The sequence below is a fragment of the Acinonyx jubatus genome, chromosome A2 (genome assembly GCF_027475565.1).
Source record: "Acinonyx jubatus isolate Ajub_Pintada_27869175 chromosome A2, VMU_Ajub_asm_v1.0, whole genome shotgun sequence".
Taxonomy (NCBI): Eukaryota; Metazoa; Chordata; class Mammalia; order Carnivora; family Felidae; genus Acinonyx; species Acinonyx jubatus.
The window spans coordinates 64,131,972-64,151,683 of NC_069383.1; the positions used below are offsets into that span (position 1 = coordinate 64,131,972).

The 19,712-nt window shown below is 38.0% G+C and overlaps 1 pseudogene; it reads right to left on the reverse strand.

Moving 5' to 3' along the window:
* The window catches only part of LOC106983059 (40S ribosomal protein S3-like), a 25,634-nt pseudogene continuing 5,922 nt past the window's right edge, over positions 1–19,712 (reverse strand).

Sequence of the window (19,712 nt, forward strand, 5' to 3'; positions counted from 1 at the left end):
AAGTTAGAAAACCAAACATTCCACTCTCTAACAACCTCCTAGATTCATTGGGAAGAATTATGCTGAATTATCTAAGAAGGGAAAGACACTCCAAAAGCTAGCATTCAAGTTTCTATAGGAGGAATTCCAAGAAGTAGATTGTAGTTTTTGTGTTTTTTTTCTTTTTCAAAGATTTTATTAAAGGTCTTTACAGAGCAAAATCCAGATTCCAGATCCACCTGCCAAGGAAACCTTGTTATGCTGTGGGTACTGTCTGCAGCATGGCAGGCCTTTCTGGCCTCCCACCCTTTTGTTCTGAGACGCGGGTGGTAGACAGTATCTCATCTTTGGGTTCTACAATGCTCACATGATCAGGCAGGGGCTTCTTAGGGCCAGCTTCTTAGGGCCAATCTCACCATCTGGGTCCCAAGGAATCATGAACTTCACTTTGATACCCAGTACACCCTGTCTGAGCAGCACACAGTACACAGCAGTGTCAATGTAGTAGTTAACAGGATCCCCACTGTGAATCATTAGGCCATCCACAAACATCATGGATTTAGCCCTATGTCCTTCAAGTGTCCCAGACACTACGACCTCACAGCCTTTGGCCCCAGTCTTCATGATGAACCACAGCACACCATAGCAGGCCCTCTGAACAGCAAGGCCTCCTAGTAATGTGTGAAGCAGAGACTTTGCCTGGTCACTGGGACACATCTCTTGTGGCCACCTTTTCAGCATAAATCTCTACACTGCCCTCAAGGAAATCAAACCTCTTCTGAACCAAGGGGTCAATTCCCAGATCCACCAGCACTTCTCACCAGAAACACTCTGAGTCCTGATGGCCAAGACAATGATTTCTGTCCTGGTTAATGTAACTCAGACCTCAGTCCCAGAGTAGCCATGTTCAGCCAACTCCTGAGTGAGAAACTCATTCAGTTCAGCTTTAAAGATGCCATCTGCCATAGACTTCCTCTTCTTGGAAATGTTCATCACCATCTTGCCACCATGCACTGCTGATAGAAATAGATTTTCTGAATAAAAAAATATAAACACATTCATATTTAATAAACAATGCTTAATTGCTCTCTAAAAATAGGCTGTAATATATATTACCACCAGGAGTGCATAAGAATTCTTTCCAAACCCCTGACAATTGAGTATTAGCAATCTTTTTTTTTTCACTTTTTATTTTAGTTTTTTTAAATGTTTTATTATTTATTTTTGAGAGAGAGAGAGAGAGAGAGAGAGAGAGAGAGACAGAGCATGAGCAGGGGAGGGGCAGAGAGAAAGGGAAACACAAGATCTGAAGCAGGCTCCAGGCTCTGAGCTGTCAGCACAGAGCCCAAGATGGGGCTCGAACTCACGAACTGTGAGATCATCACCTGAGCCAAAGTTGGACGCTTAACTGACTGAGCCACCCAGGCACCCCTAACTTTTTATTTTTAAGTAATTTTAGATTTATGAAAGAATGCAACAATAATACTGAGTTTGTGTATACTTCTCATCCTGTTTCCACTAATGTCAACATCTTGCATCACCATGTTATATATCTATAAAACTAAGAAATTAACATTAGTACAATATTATTAATTAAACTGCAAAATGTATTTGGATTTTACTAGCCTTACTACTAATGTCCTCTTTTGTTCCAAGATCCCACCCAGAGGACCATACTACTTTATTTTTTAAGTTTATTTATTTATTTGGGAGTGGGGAGCTTGAGCAGGGGAGGGGCAGAGACAGACAGAAAGAGAGACAGAGAAGTCCAAGCAAGCTTCATGCTGTCAGCACAGAGCCCAACTTGGGGCTACATCTCATGAACCATGAGATCATGACCTGAGCCAAAATCAAGAGTTGGATGCTTAACCAACTGAGCCACCCAGGTTCTCCCACATTGCACTTAAATTAGCAATCTTTTTAGCCTGTGCAACCCATGTGATAAAAGAAAAAAAAAAGACAAGGAAGAAAAGGAAAGAAACAGAGAAAGAAAAAAAATTTAAATAGCAAATTGCTTTTTTGATTTGCATTTAATAAATGTGAAAGAAACTGTTACTTGTTTTCCAATACCTATTAACCTTTCTTCAAAAATAAAAGCCCCAAATTTTGACCAGACACAAGTTTTTCAAGAATAGATACTACATTACCTAACTTTCTCAAAGTTATATGTGGTTACATAATTAAGTTCTGCCAATGGGATGCTAGCAGAAAAGGTATGTGCAACTTCCAGGAAATTAAATGAAATAAATTATTTCTTCTTTTCATGCCTTCTTTTTTTTCTTGCCTAATTTTAGGGCTGAATAGAACCTCCAGTACACTGTTGAATAAAGGTAGTGAGGGTGCGGGGCACCTGGGTTGTTCAGTCAGTTAAGCGTCTGACTTCAGCTCAGGTCATGATCTCACGGTTCATGGGTTTGAGCCCTGCATGGGGCTCTGTGCTGACAACTCAGAGCCTGGAGCCTACTTCAGATTCTGTGTCTCCCTCTGTCTCTACCCCTCCCCTGCTCAGGCTCTGTCTGTCTGTCTCTGTCTCAAAAATAAACATCAAAAAAAAAATTTTTAAATTAGTGAGAGTGCACTTCTGTGTCTTGTTCGTGATCTTAGGAAGAAAGCTTTTAGTCTTTCACTATTGAGTCTGATGTTAGCTGTGGGTTTTCATAGATGCCCTTTATCACATGGAAGAACTTTTCTGTTACTAGTTTACTGATTGTTTTCATTTTGAAAGAGTTTTGAGTTTTTTAATGCTTTCTCTGTATCTATTGAAACAATCATGTGTTTTTTATACTTTTGTAATTTTATCAGTATGGCATAGTACATTGATTGATTTTCATATGTTGAACCAACCTTACATTACTCGCATAAATTCCATTTAGTCATGGTGTATATGTTACTGGATTCAGTTTTGCTAGTATTTTGTTGAGTATTTTTGCATTATGTTCATAAGGGATATTGCTTTGCTATTTTTTTGTACATAAAGAATCTTTATTGTTTATGAGCTGCTACATTAACATCTGTAATATTTTTCTCTATGTCTTAAAGGCACACATTGTAAATTACTGTTGGCCTTAACTCTAACAAATTTGAATCTTCACATGATATGCCATCTTGTTAAAATACCTGTGTTACATAATCCATCATGTTTTTCATTTTGTTCTATGTTCAATTCGAGATATTCATGCATTAGTATGCATATTATAAGAATAATTATTTCATAATAGTTACAATCACAGACAGCCTTAATGTAGTATTTTGTCAAAGCATATTCTTAATGTTCACAATGATCTTCAACTAATCAAGCTGAACATGACTGTATGTGCCATCAACAATAATTATATAAATCAGATTTATATGTAAAAATGGTCCTTCAAACTACTCCTACAAAAGGTGGTGAAGTAAGCAGCAAAGTGTTATGTGACACTTTCTATATGAAAGAGGAACAAACAGGAAAACAAAAGACAGCAAACAGCAAATATGGAGACCTGAATTTCAGTCCAAGCTTTGCCACTGAATTTCTGTTACCTTTAAAAAGTCAACTTGATCTCTTTGAACTTCTAATTCTTTCTTTTTCTAATTATTTTTTTATTTTTTTAATGTTTATTTATTTTTGAGAGAGAGAGAGACACACAGAGAGACAGACAGCAAGGAAGGGAGGGGCAGAGAGAGAAAGGGAGGCACAGAGTCCGAAACAGGCTCCAGGCTCTGATCTGTCAGCACAGAGCCCAACGCAGGGCTCTAACTGATGAACAGTGAGATCATGACCTGGGCCAAAGTTGGATGCTTATCTGAATAAGCCACCCAGGAACGCCTCCGATTCTTTGTTTCTTTCTTTTTCTTTCTTTCTTTCTTTCTTTCTTTCTTTCTTTCTTTCTTTCTTTCTTTCTTTCTTATTAATTTATTTGAGAGAGAGACAGAGCATGAGCAGGGGAGAGGAGTAGAGGGAGAGAGAGAATCTTAAGCAGGCTCCACACTCAGCATGGAGCCCAGTGCAGGGGGCTTGATCCCATGACCCTAGGATCATGACCTGAGCTGAAATCAAGAGTTAGGCACTCAAACAACTAAGCCCGCCAGGCACCCCAAGCCTCTGATTCTTCATTTAGAATCTGGAGATGATAATAATAACTACTCTAGTTAAATGGTATTGAGAAGCCGATGACAAAGGACTCTATTTCCAAAATTACTGCAAAAAAATGGTAAAAAAAAAAAAAAAAATCCAAGAACTAGGATAACATACAATGCAAATAATGATGTAAAAGAAAAGGAAAATAAAAGTTGTAATTAAATATTAATAATTATTGACAATGAAATTGTGGAATTTAATACAAGTATTAAGCAAGGATAGGTAACCAGAAGAGTCATAATTTTAAAAGATTATAACCAAACCCAAGAGAATTGGTGGTAAAGAAATTGGTGTGTGGGGAGTGTAAAATAAGAAAAATGAAAACAAAAATTGAATTGTCTTATTTGGTTTGGAAGAGGTTATTGACCCTGACTGTTTTGTTAAGAAGCCAGGAAAATACAAAACTGTTTGTTATAAATCTAAGGATAATAGATCTGATTCACAAAAGGTAGTTGAACATGTGAATTGCCTTTGTACCCTCCCCAAATTTCACTGAAATCACAGAATAAACATAAAAATAGAAATAAGGCCATTAAACCATAGTATTGTTGTAAACCCAGGAGAAGTGTCACAAACTTTTGAAGGTTATCAAGGGATTTTGACAGTTATGGAAAGGTAGGCTCTGATTGCCAAAAAAATTCAGCAAACTAAGAAGCTAATAATTTCACCCAGGTGAAAGAAAGGAGTTACTGAAGTGAGATTTTCCTTAAAAGTGTCTGTATAACCCTCAGATGAGAGATAATGAGGCCTTTGAAGAGGGCTAAGACTTGGACAACCGGTTGGATAATTCATTAAAAGGAAAAAACCACACAGCAATCCTGTTTCCAGAGAAGCTGAAAACAACGTTTCTCTCCAGAATAAAAGTTCAAGTTCAGTTCTATTAAGCAGGAAGTCTGACTCCACAAATTTTCAGAATGGGTACCAGGTTTATAAGAGAAAGAAAGATAGTGAGTCCACTATCAACTGCCAAAAGAAATGGAAAAATTTAGCATTATAAACTACTAATAAACCATAAAGGACAGCCTACTCATTCACATGCACCTTCCCTGTACCACCAAACTTCTTCCCACCCACTATAATCATAAGAGCAAAGACATCTATAAACAGAACTTGTATCCATTATCTATTTTCCAGGTGAACAGGGCTTCTTATTTAGACAAGGTATATAAATTATGTCTACCAATACCATGCAATCTATGTATACAGACATATGAGCAAACAAGATTAATTAAATATTAAAGTATTTAAGTACAAAAGTATTATACTTAAAAAAGTATAAGTATTAAAGTATAAAATATTAATTAAATATTAAATCTAACAACATGACAGGAACTAAACTTTTAAAAACCTTTAAAACAATTCTGTAATTCAGAAATATCAGGGCTCCTACATACATCATGAGATTTAGAAGGTAAAAGGGAGGAAGAGGCCATCTTCTGTTAGCTGTAGAAGCACCAAAACAAGCTCCATTCACATTCTGGCAGAATCTACTCACCAGCTTCAAAGGGATAAACTTACAGTGGAGCAGCAGTTCTGGAAAAAGGTTAGTGGCAATAATTGCACTCATTTTCTCACTTCTACATCACAGCTACAATTGTATGATCTTCAAACTAAAAGTCTCATTGGATCCCTGACTTTCATTCTTCCAGGCTTTCAAATGATTTTGTATGCACCAAATTTCTTTTCAGAGTAATATACCTAGACTGGTTTATATTTCCTCTACTAAAATCTTAAGATGTTCAGAAAAGAAAGAAATAAAACCTCAAAATGGGAATCTAAGATTTATTATTTGATGTGGTGTGGGTTAAAAGACAGTGATAATTTTTTTTAAATGTGTATTTATTTATTTTGAGAGACAGAGAAAGCACATGCATATGACCGTGGGACGGGCAGAGTGAGAATGTGTGATAGGGAGAGACAGAATCCCAAGCCAACTCTGCACTGTCAGTGCAAAGCTCAATGTGGGGCTTGATCCCACGACCCTATCATGACCTGAGCCAAAATCAACAGTGGACACTTAACTGAATCACCCAGGCACCCCAACAGTGATGATTTTATTACCAATGGAAAATAAGAAATCAGTATTCCCAGGCATGCATGGTAAAAGAGTTACTTATATTACCACATGTAATCACATGGAATAAGGTGCCAGTTGAAGGCCAGCGTTTGGTAAAAAGTATTTGTTATGATAGAATGCTAAGATGGAAATAAGAAATACTGAGCTGGGTTGTAGCCAGAAGAAGTCAGAAGCTAGCTGTCATTTATGATCCCAGAAAGCCCATGGATCATTTTATTTTGCCATAATTAATATTTTCAGAGATATTCAAGAGAAAACAATATTGATGAAGAAAAGATTGTGCTTAAATTTCTGAACTTCAGGAGAATTCTTAATGTTCTCATAGAGAAAGGAGAGAATATAGACAAAGGAATAGGAATCAGATTCAAATCAGAATTCCCAACTGCAACTTTGAAGGTCTGGGAAATTCTAAGATCATTTTATGTTTTGTAATAAAGGGTTCATTGATAATCATTCTTTTCAAACATACTGACCACAGGATTTTCTTTAAGAATTTAGGCAGCAAGGATCTACTATAGTATTACATGAATAAAAACTTTCTACATATTTAATGAATACATAATAGTAAAAATATTTTAAGTTAATTTTCACAGATAGTATGTACGCACAGTAAAAAAATTTTAAATGCACAAACGAGTACCATGAAAATAAACTATCAGCTTATCTTTGTACCCTAGCCAGTCAGTCATCTTTCTAGATATAACAAGATTACCTCTTTTAAAAAAGGCGCTTAGCTCAGGGCTGAGTTTTTATAACAGCTTTATTGAGATATAATTCACACCCCATAAAACTCACCCTTTCTGGTGTAAAATTCAGCAATTTTTAGCATATTCAAAAGTTGTACAACCATCCACCACTATATAATTCTAGAACATTTACATTACTCCACAAAGAAACCTCATACCCAATAGTAGTTACTCCTCATTTCCCCTATTCCTAGTCTTCACAATCACCAATTTACTTTATGTCTCTATGGATTTGCCTATTCTAGGTATTTCATATAAATGGAATAAAAAATGTGTTATCTCATGTGTCTGGATTATTTTATCAAGCAGTGTTTTCATGGTTCATTCACATAGCAACATAGCTTTTTTTTTAAACTCACATGACACCAGGAGTTAAGATGGCAGAGAAGTAAAGGAACCACAATTTCCCTTCTCCCTCAAACACAGCTGTATTGAGGTCAGAACACTTGGAACGCCCGGGAATGCAGGCTGCGGAGTGGCAGAAAAATCTCCACAGGTGGAAAGAGACAGCTTGGCGGGACAGAGGTGCGTGTTCATGAATTGGGAGAGATAAAACTGGTGGTTCTGGGCACGGACGGGAGGGGACCCCATCTGTGGAGAGACAAGAGGAAGAGAAAGAGAAGCTGTGGAACTGTAGTATTTTATTTGGACAAGAGAAAAAACTCTTCAGACCATGGACTAGGGAACAAAAAATATGGAGAGAGCCAGTTTCTACTTTGCAAACAGCCTTAGGAGATAAAGATCAGAGTTTTCAGGGGTGTGCAATTTTCTGTGGACTAGAGGGGGCCATGTGCAGGTGCCCGCGGTGGGGAAGGGGACCCAGCACAGGTATGCCGTGGTGATCTCAGGGGCACACTGGGAGAAAATAGTCCCCTCCCTTGAGTACTGTGGGAAGAAGGTATACTCCAAGGACAAAAGACTCTCTAGGCACCAGCCAGAGGCCCTTTGTCATCTGGGCAGAGTGGCAATACCCCAGAACCAGGTCATGGAGCAGAATCCTTTAAGACATCAGGTTTTGAATCCTAGCCCAGTGCCAAAGAGGCATGGGAGACTGTGGAACAGGGCAAGCTGCCTGCCGGCACTACACTGTGAGTGCTACCTGAACAGCGTGGTTTGAGACACCAGGTCTGGGGAGGAGAAATTGGGGTGTCACCATTTTTCTCCCTGTCATAAACATGGTGGGGTTTCAGGGAACAGGACAGCAGCCCTCAGTGGAGGTGGGACACACTTACACCAAACCATGCCCCTCCATGCCTGGTAACTGCTTATCTATGGAGTGAGACTGACACTGACTGAACCAAACAGCCTCTCAGACCAGCACAGCCTCTAGTTCCAGGCACCAACAGACAACTGCCCTGTGGTTTTGTATGGTTTCTTCAAGGAACAAATCAAAGCACACCTGGTAGAAGGTCCAAAAAATCCACCACTGTGGGGAATAAGTTTAGGAATTCCCAAGCTTGCACCAATGGGTTAACAGGGCTAGAGCAGAAAGCAGCCACAGGGCTAAAGTGCCCCCAGCATAGAACAAAGCAAAGAGCACGAAACTGCTTCCACAGGACAAAAGCGTCTGAGAACAGGTAAACAGAGCACAGAGCAGAAGCGCCCCCAGCAGAGCTGAAAGGTAAACAGTGAGAAAGACCTCCAAAGCCCAGTGAAATTGCCTGGAGCTAATTTAAAAAAAAAAAAAGTGCCTTGTTGACCCTGAGGCAGCATGCTCTATCCATCTTATCTAAGCTAAGATAAACAGACACAGCACCTGGTGCCTGCTGTAAACAGCCATCTGCTCAGCACCAGAATTTTGTTTTGTATTGACCCAAACCCCTAACACCACATATCTTAGAAAACCCCTTTCTCTCACAAACATGAGTTAACGATCACCGTTTTATTGTCTCTTTCTGCACATCCATCATGTTTGAAAGCCTTCTGATCCTAATAAATACAGAGCAAGGACCCTTACTCAGTGCTCTTGTCTCCTCCTGGACATTAGCCTCTCTCGTATTCAATTCTGCATCCGCTCTCTTGTTGGACAAGAGAGAACGTCAAACTCAAAGTCTGCAACACACCACTATGAGCAGTGGGATAGAACAGCTAAAGATGCAACAACAGAGTGCATGCAACACACTCCAAAAGTACTTCCTGAAGTGCCAAGCCCTGGACAGTGTATGATCTCTTTTTAATATAGTAGTACTCACAGGTGCAGGACACATAACAAGCTATTAAAACACATAAAAGACAGAAACCTAGCCAAAATGATGAAATGGAAGAATTCGCCTCAAAAACAAATTCCAGGAAGAAATGACAGCCAGAGAATTGCTCAAAAAAGATATAAGCAATATGTCTGCACAAGAATTTAGAATAATAGCCATAAGACAAAATCTGTGCTTGAAAAAAGCATAGAAGACAGCAGAGAACCTATTGCTGCAGAGAACAAGGACCTAAGAAACAGTCACGAATTCAGAAATGTTGTAAGTGAGGTGCAAAATAAACTAGATGCAGTGACAGCAAGGATAGAAGAAGCAGAGGAGACAATAGGTGAAACAGAAGATACAATTATGGGAAATGATGAAGCGGGGAAAAAAAGAGGGAAAAGAAATTACTAGACAATGAGGAGAGAATTAGAGACCAAAGTGATTCAATGAAACAAAATAATATCCATATCAAAGGAGTTCCAGAAGAAGAAGAAGAGGGAGAGAAAGCAGCAGAAAGTTTATTTGAACAAATTATAGCTGAGAACTTCCCTAACCTGGGGAAGGAAACAGATATCCAAGTCCAGGAGGCATAGAGAACTCCCTTCAAAATCAATAAAAACAAGTTGACACCATGACATATCATAGGGGAACTGGCAAAATACAAAGATAAAGAGAATTCTGAAAGCAACTAGGGACAAACAGGCCCTAAACTACAAGGTTAGATACATAAGGGTAGTAGCAGACCTGTCCACTGAAATTTGGCAGGCCAGAAGAGAGTGGCAGGAAATATTCAATGTGCTGAATAGGAAAAATATGCAGCCAAGAATCCTTTATCCAGCAAGGCTGTCATTCAGAATAGAAGGAGAGATAAAGGCTATCCCAGACAAACAAAAACTAAAGGGAGTTCATGACCACCAAACCATCCCTACAGAAGATCCTAAGAGGGACTCCGTGAGTGGAAAGCAGCAAAGACTACAAAGGACCAGAGACATCACCACAAGCATGAAACCTACAGATAACACAAGACACTAAATCCATATCTTTCAATAATCACTCTGAACGTAAATGGATTAAATGCCCCAATCAAAAGATATAGGGTATCAGAATGGACTGAAAAAAAAACAAGATCCATCTATATTCTGCCTATGAGAGACTCATTTTATACCTGAGGAAACCTGCAGATTGAAAGTGAGGGGATGGAGAACCATCTATCATGCTACTGGATGTCAAAAGAAAGCCAGAGTAGCCATACTTATATCAGACAAACTAGATTTCAGAACAAAACTGTAACAAGAGATGAAGAAGGGCATTATATCATAATTAAGGGGTCTATCTATCAAGAAGAGGTAATGATTGTAAATGTCTATGCCCCCAGTGGAAATACCCCAAATTTTAAGTCAATTAATCACAAACATAAATAAATGTATAGATAATAGTACAGTGATTATAGGGGATTTAATACTTCATTTAAACAATGGATAGATAGTCTAGGCAGAAAATCAATAAGGAAACAATGGCTCTGAATGACACATTGGACCAGATGGACTTAGCAAATATATTCAGAACTTTTCATCCAAAAGCAGCAGAATACACATTCTTCTTGAGTGCACATGGAACATTCTCCAAAATAGATCAAATACTGGGTCACAAAACAGCCCTCAACAAACATAAAAGGATTGTGGGATGGGCTAAATGGGCAAGGGTCATTAAGGAAGACACTCGTTGGGACGAGTAGTGGGAGTTATATGTAGGGGATGAATCACTGGATTCCAGACCTGAAATCATTATTGCACTATATGCTAACTAACTTGGATGTAAATTTAAAAAACACACAAATATAAAAGGATTGAGATCATACCATGCATATTTTCAGATCACAATTCTATGAAACTTGAAATCAACTACAAGAAAAAATTTGGAAAGCCCAAATATATAAAGGTTAAAGAACATCCGTTAAAGAATGAATGGGTGAGCCAGGAAATTAAAGAAGAAATTAAAAAATATATGGAAACAAATGAAAATGAAAACACGACAATCCAAACCCCGTAGGATGCTGCAAAGGCAGTCATAAGAGGAAAATACGTTGCAATCCGGGCCTATCTCAAGAAGCAAGAAAGGTCTCAAATACAGAACCTAACCTCATATTTACAGGAACTAGAAAAGCAGTAGCAAAAAAAAAAAAAAAAAGCCCAAAGCCAGCAGAAGAACAAAAATAATAAAGATTAGAGCATAGTGTTTAAAAAATATAGAATCCAAAAAAAAACCAAAACCAAAACAAAACAAAAACCCAGTAGAACAGATCAATGAATCTAAGAGCTAATTTTTTTGAAAAAGAATAAACAAAATTGATAACCCCCTAGCCAGGCTTCTCAAATAAATAAATAAATAAATAAATAAATAAATAAATAAATAAAAAAGAGAGAGAGAGGACCCAGATAGATAAAATAATGAATGAAAGAGCAGAGATCATAACCAACACCACCAAAATAAAACAATTCTTAGAGAATACTATGAAAAGTTTTATGCCAACAAACTGAACAATCTGGAAGAAATGGACATATTCCTAGACACCCACACACTACCAAACCTCAAAAGGGAAAAAATAGAAAATTTGAACAGATAACCAGCAAAGAACTTGAATCAGTTATCAAAAATCTCCCAAAAAATAAGAGTCCTGGGCCAGATGGCTTCCCAGGGGAATTCTACCAGACATTTAAAACAGAGTTAATACCTATTCTTCTCAAGCTATTCTAAAAAATAGAAACAGAAGGAAAGTTTCCAGACTCATTCTATGAAGCCAGCATTACCTTGATTCCCAAACCAAAGACCCCACTAAAAAGGAGAATTACAGGCCAATATCCCTGATGAACATGGCTGCAAAAATTCTCAACAAGATACTAGCAAATCAAATGCAACAGTATATTAAAAGAATTATTCACCATGATCAAGTGGGATTCATTCCTGGGCTGCGGAGCTGGCTCAATATTCTCAAATCAATCGTGATATATCACATAATAGAAGAAAGGATAAGAACCATATGATTCTGTCACTGCTGACAAAATACAGCATCCTTTCTTGATAAAAACCCTCAAGAAAGTTGGGATAGAAGGAACACACCTTAACATCATGAAAGACCCATCCCTAATGTCATCCTCAATGGGAAAAAAACTGAGAGCTTTCCCCCTGAGATCAGGAACACGACAGGGATGTCCACTCTCACCACTGTTGTTTAACAGTGTTGGAAGTCCTAGGCCCCAGAAATCAGACAACAAAATGAAATAAAAGGCATCCAAATTTGCAAAGAAGTCAAATTTTCACTTTTTGCTGACATGATATTCCACACGAAAAACCTGAACGACTCCACCAAAGACTGCTAGAACTGATAACATGAATTCAGCAAAGTCGAAGGATATAAAATCAATGTACAGAAACTGGTTGCATTTTCCACAAAGACATGGAAAAAAATTCCATGCTCATAGATCGGAAGAACAAATATTGTTAAAATATTGATACTACACAAAGAAATCTATGCGTTCAATGCAATCCCAATCAAAATAGCACCAGCATTCCTCACAGAGCTAGAACAAACAATCCTAAAATATGTATGGAGCCACAAAAGACCCCGAATAGCCAAAGTAATGTTGAAAAAGAAAACCAAAGCTGGAGGCATCACAATTCCGGACTTTAGCCTGTACTACAAATCTGTAGTCATCAAGACACTACGATATTGACATAAAAACAGACACTCAGATCAATGCAATAGAATAGAGCACCCAGAAATGGACCCACAAATATATGGCCAACTAATCTTCAACAAAGCAGCAAAGAGTATCCAATGGAATAAAGACATCTCTTCAGCAAATGGGATTGGGAAAACTGGACAGCAATATTCAGAAGAATGAACCCAGACCACTTTCTTACATCACACATAAAAATAAACTCAAAATGGATGAAAGACCTAAGTGTGAGATAGGAAGCCATCAAAACTCTAGAGGAGAAAAAAAGCAACCTCTTTGACTTTGGCCTCAGCAACTTCTTACTTGACATATCTCTGAAGGCAAGGGAAACAAAAGCAAAAATGAACTATTGAGATCCCATGAAGATAAAAAGCTTCTGCACAGCAAAGGAAACAATCAACAAAACTAAAAGGGAACCAACAGAATGGGAGAAGATATTTGCAAATGACATATCATATAAAAGGTTAGTATCAACAATCTATAAAGAATTTACCAAACTCAACACCCAAAAAACAAATAATCCAGTGAAGAAATGGGCAGAAGACATGAATAGACAGTTTTCCAAAAAAGACATCCAGATGGCAAACAGACACATGAAAAGATGCTGAAAGGGGCGCCTGGGTGGCTCAGTTGGTCGAGCGTCTAACTTCAGCTCAGGTCATGATCTCACAGTTGATGGGTTCGAGCCCTGCGTCGGGCTCTGTGCTGACAGCTCAGAGCCTGAAGCCTGCTTCAGATTCTGTGTCTCCCTCTCTCTCTGCCTCTCCTCTGCTCATTCTCTGTCTCTCAAAAATAAATAAAAATGTTTAAGAAAAGAAAAAGAAAAGATGCTGAACATCACTCATCACCAGGGAAATACAAGTCAAAACCACAATGAGATACCACCTCACACCTGTCAGAATGGCAAAAAATTAACAACTCAGGAAACAAAAGATATTGGTGAGGATGCAGAGGATTGGGAACCCTCTTGTACTGTTGGTTGGAATGCGAATTGCCACTCTGGAAAACAGTATGGAAGTTCCTCAAAAAATTAAAAATAGAACTACCCTATGACCCAGCAAGTGCACTACTAGGTATTTATCCAAAGGATACAGGAGTGCTGTTTCAAAGGGGCACACGCACCCCAACGTTTATAGCAGCACTATCAACAATAGCCAAATTATGGAAAGAGCCCTGATGTCCATCAACTGATGAACGGATAAAGAATACGTGGTATATATATGCCTTGGAATACTATTTGGCAATGACAAAGAATTCAAATCTTGCCATTTGCCACAACATGGATAGAACAAGAGGGTACTATGCTAAGTGAAATAAGTCAGAAAAAGACAGATATCATATGTTTTCACTCATATATGGGATTTTAGAAACTTAACAGAAGACCATAGAGGAAGGGAAGGAAAAATAGTTACAAACAGAGAGGGAGGCAAACCATAAGAGACTTTTAAATACAGCGAACAAACTGAGGGTTGATGGGGGTGGGGGTTTGGGACCATGGGGAAAATGAGTGATGGGCATTGAGGAGGTATGAGCACTGGGTATTATATGTAAGTGATGAATCACTGGGTTCTACTCCTGAAGCCAAGACTATATTGCATGTTAGCTGACTTGACAATAAATTATTAAAAAAAAAAAAAACTAACATGATACTATGAAATGTTATCAGTATTTGTTCTATATGAAGATAAAATTGAGAGGTGAATACTTCAATATTTGCTATAATAGCTATTTATTAGACATATCTGTTAGACAAGCTAATGTATTTAATTATTTTTCAGTGCATATGAATGGCAGTCTTAGGAGCTGTGTTTCACAAGGGGCAAGTCCCAAGAAAGCAGAGCAGATGGGCAAAGACAGCATCAGTGAAGCAACAACATAAAATGTACAATACTGGATGTTAGAGAGACAAATAAGGTTAGTTAGAGACAGGTTTCATGTCATCAACTCAAAAGGTGGAGAAGCTTTCACAAACAAAAATGCATAAATACCTTCTGTTCTTTTTTAATCCATCAGATCTTTAAGTAAAAAATCATAAGAAAATTCCCTAACATTGTTGTTTCTAAATCTATACAATTCATTTAAAAAAATTAATGGAAAATATAACAAAGTGAAAAAAAAATAAAGATCAAAGGATCATCAAGAAGCAAACGCCTTTCTAAACACCATGCCAAGACCAAAGAAGTCTCTCTTGAGCCCCCTCAATTCATACTGCCTACTTCCTATAAAGTTAGTCATTATCCTGAGTCTAATACCGTTTTTACATTTTACATAAATGGACTCACACAGTATGTTTTGTTTTATTTCTGGTTTCTTTGACTAATATTTTTTTTGTGTGTGAGAATCATTTATGTTGTGTCTATTTGTAGTTCATTTGCAGTGTGGAAGCACATGCTTGAATGTACTACATTTACTTATTCATTTGCCCTTGATAAATATTTTTGCTCTTTCCAGTTCAAGGTTATTCTAAATAATTATTCTATATGCATTCTTGCTTATGTCTCTTGGTGCACATAAGCACACATCACTGTTGGGTTATCTCAGAGTGAAATTACTGTATCACATAGTATTCAAATATTCAACTTTAGTACAAAAAGGCAAGCAGATTTTCAAAATGTAGCACCAATTTATACTCTCATCAGCAATGTATTTAGGTCTGGTTTTCTTTTCTTCTATATGGTACTTAAAGAGAGTCTTGACTCTTTAGTTTGATATCTTATATAAGATTTGAAACAGTCTTTGTTATTATACCTCCAATTTTTTCCCCCTAATCTCCTAGTCATCTCTAGGACTTCGATTTCATGGATCTTGGATGCTCTCTATGGAGTATATGTCTTGCACTATCTCCATTTTGCTTAATAGTTCTTTTTTATTCTTTTCCTCTTGTGTTTTACTATAAGTATCTAGGACAAACAAGGCTGTACCTTCAACACTTTACCTGGCAATCTCCTCAGCTAAATATCCAAATTCATCATTGACAAGTTCTACTTTATATCCAAGAAGGATCATCTTTCCTCCAATGTCCAATAACATGTTCATTTCTCTGTTACCAGAAACACCTTTAATATACATATTTCTACCAATATTCTGTTTGTATTCTCTAAGATGACAGAAGCCTTCTCTACCATGCTCCTCACTTCCATTTGAACCCTCATCAGAATTGCCTTTGATGTCCATATTTCTGTCAACTGTGTCTTCAAGGCAATCTAGGATTTTTCTATCATGCACTTCAAAATTCTTTTAGCCTCTACCCATACCAATTCCAAAGGCATTTCTTCTTTTTTTAGGTATTTGTTACAGAGGCAACTCACTTCTGGTACCAAAATCTGTCTTAGTTTTCAAAGTTTACCATAAAAATAATTAAAATTAGTGGCTTAAAACAGTAGGAATTTATTTTCTCACTGTTCTGGGGGTCAGAAATCTGAAATCACGAGGTTGACAGGGGCACACTTCCTCCAAAAACTCTAGGAGAGATTCTTTCCCTGCCTTTCCCAGTTCCTAGTGGCTCCTGGTGTTCCTGGGCTTGCGGTAGCATAACTCCAATCTCTGCCTGTGTCTTCACATGGACTTCTTTGTGTGTCTGTGTCTTCCCTTCTTTTCTTAAAAAAAAAAAAAATTAGTCATTGGATTTAGGGCCTATACTAATCAAGTCTGACCTTAACTAATTACATCTGCAATGACCCTAAGTCCAAATAAGTTCATATTCTGAGGTTTCAGGTGTTCATGAATTTTCAGTGGACTTTATTCAATGCTCCACACTAATGTCTTTGAAAAGAAAAAAGATAGTCTGGATTGTCTGAATAACCTAGTCTGCCAATCTTGGAAGTGAAAGTCTATGAACAGTTTCTAAATTAAGTAATTTTAACTCATAATATTTCACTAGAGCCCCCACATTTTGAGAGATCTTATAGTTCTTGGATAAAACTGTTGTAATTAGACTGGCTGGGATTAAAGAAAACATGGATGGATTATTCTTATTAAGTTTTATTATGAGGTTAATGCTTGATTTGAAATGTGAATTTGGAAGGTTCCTTTTCCAAAATTATGGTTCAAATTTAATAGCATAGAAATTATCTACACCTTGAAGGTTTGCTAGCTATTATGGACTGAATGTTTGTATGCTCCCCCCAGTTTATATGTTTAAGCCCTACCCTCCCGATATGATAGTATTTGGAGATGGGGGCTTTGAGAGGTAATTAGGTTTAGATGAGATCATGAGGGTGGAGCCCCAATGACAGGATTAGTGTCCTTATAAGAAAAAGAGAGGCCAGAGCTTGCTCACTCTCTCTGCCAAGTGAGGATGGCCTTCATCTGCAAGCCGGGAAACGCATTCTCACTACGGACCAAATCTGTTGGCACCTTAACTTTGGACTGGTGAATGCTTTTATATTTATAGATGTTATTAAAGACCAACAAAAGTAGTTTGCTTTCTGTAGATGAGTAACACACCTTGACTGTCTTACCTTATGGATACATCAACTCTGTAGCCCTATTACAGGTACTTGATTATCTCTTTTTTCCACAGAAATTTATGTTGGGCAATTACATGGATGGTATCATGCTGATTGGGCTGAGTAAGAAAGAAGTAACTAGTTAGGACATAGGTAAGATAATTATATGCCAGATATGTTGGGAAGTGAATCTGACCAAAAATCAGGTTTCTGCCACCTTAGTAAAATTTCTAGGGTTCCAGTAGTCTGGGTCTGGGACATGTCAAAATAGCCTTTTTTTAATGTTTATTGTATTATTTTTTTAACGTTTATTTATTTTTGAGACAGAGATAGAGCATGAACGGAGGAGGGGCAGAGAGAGAGGGAGATACAGAATCTGAAGCAGGCTCCAGACCCTGAGCTGTCAGCACAGAGCCCAATGCGGGGCTTGAACTCACAAACATGAGGTCATGACCTGAGCCGAAGTTGGATGCTTAACCCACTGAGCCACCCAGGTGCCCTGAGATAGCTCTTTCAAAGAGAAGAACAGATTACTGCATTTGGTTCCTTTTATCACAAAGATGATTTCTACTATGTGTGCCTCTTTGGATCCTGGAGTCAACATTTACCTCATCTGTGTGCTACTCTGATCCATTTACTGAGCAACTTGAAAAGTTGCTAGTTTTGGGCAGGGTCCTGCAACAGGTCTGGGCTGCCTCACGAATTGTTCTTCAACTAAGATGGATAACTTAGCAGATCTGTTGGTGCTTGAAGCAAATTACCATGCTACCTCAGTTATCCATCATGAACTGGGTCTTATCTGATCAACAAAGCTATCAGATTGAATACGCACAGTAGCATTTCATCATCAAATGGAAACCACCACCAGATGGATTTGAGCAGGTCCTGATTATGTAAATTGCATATCCATGTTCTATACTCCCCTCTCAACCTGAACCTATGGTATGTAGTATTAGCTATGACCAATTAACTAAGGCCTACTTGAGCCTAGTTTACAGATGGCTCTGTATAAAATGCTATCAACATTCCAAAGTAGTGAGTTGTTAACACTTTAGTCCCACTCTGAATTGAAAGCACAGTGGTGAAAGATAATACAGCATGGTTTTCTTACTATTTTCCCTAGTTATCTACTAGTAAAATTATGACTTACCTGCAATTTACCTGCAACAAGTTACTCTGAAACTGTGGTTTTACTGATCTAGAAGTCATAATTTCAAGGGAAGAAAGCTCTATTACTCTAGTAGCTTGGGTGGTTGATTTTGATTAGCAAGGGTTAATTGGGATAAGTCAGCTCAATGAGAGCAAGGAGGAGTATGTCTGGAATGCATGAGATTCCCCTAGGGCATTTCCTTACTATTCCTTTTCTTGTCAAATTCCTCCTTCAGTTTCCTTATTCTTGAACTAGGTTTATATCTAATCCTGTGACAAAGGGCTCTAGAAACAGGGTCCCTATGTCCTCATGGGTTCCACCCATCCCCACAGGTTCTAATGTATCTTTGCTTCTACACTTCATGTTCCTCCTCTCCTGCCTCCCCTGTTGATTTCAGACTACAGTAAGACACTGTATGATGTCTTATTGCTTATAATAAATTCCTTATTATATATGTATATTTCCTAGAAGTTCTGTTTCTCTGGCTAAACCCTGACTGACTTGATCTAACTTTTCTGTCCTGACTCCTCTCTCCTGACCTGGTCCTGATTTTGTTCACATTCTGTAGGGTTTTAGCATTGACGCTTTTTTCTTGTTACACTTTCCTTCATACACATTATTCATGGACAAGCTCATCAGTTCCTAATAACTCACTTATATCTCCTTTCCTTTTGAAGTTTACCTTTAGACCAAACCCCTCTCTTGAGCTGAAGAGAGATGTTTCTGCCAGCCTTCAGAGTATCTCTAGTTGGATATTTCATAGGCATCCTAAACTTAACATTTCCAAAGATGAATGTATATTCTTGATCTTGGTTAGGACACTATATACCCAGTAACCTAAGTCATCTATCAGTGTCTATTATAGCACATATCATAGAGCTTTGTAATAATTATACCCCTAGCTCCATTAGACTTGAAGTTGCTGAAGGACAGTAGTGTTCTTCTTATCCTAACCACTCAGCATGAGGAACAATACATAGTGGGCACTTAATACATGTTTAATAAATGAATAAATCGTGGGGCCCCTGGGTGGCTCAGTAGGTTAAGCATTGACTGTTTATTTTGTCTCAGGTCACGATCTCACAGTTCATGGGTTTGAGACCTGCGTGGGGCTTTGTGCTAACTGTGCAGAGCCTGCTTGGGATTCTTTCTCTCCCTCTCTCTCTGCCCCTCCCCTGCTTGTGCATGTGCATGCTCTCTCTCTCAAGATAAATAAACATTGAAAAAATGAATGAATAAATGGATTCATAGAGAAGATAGAAATTTCAG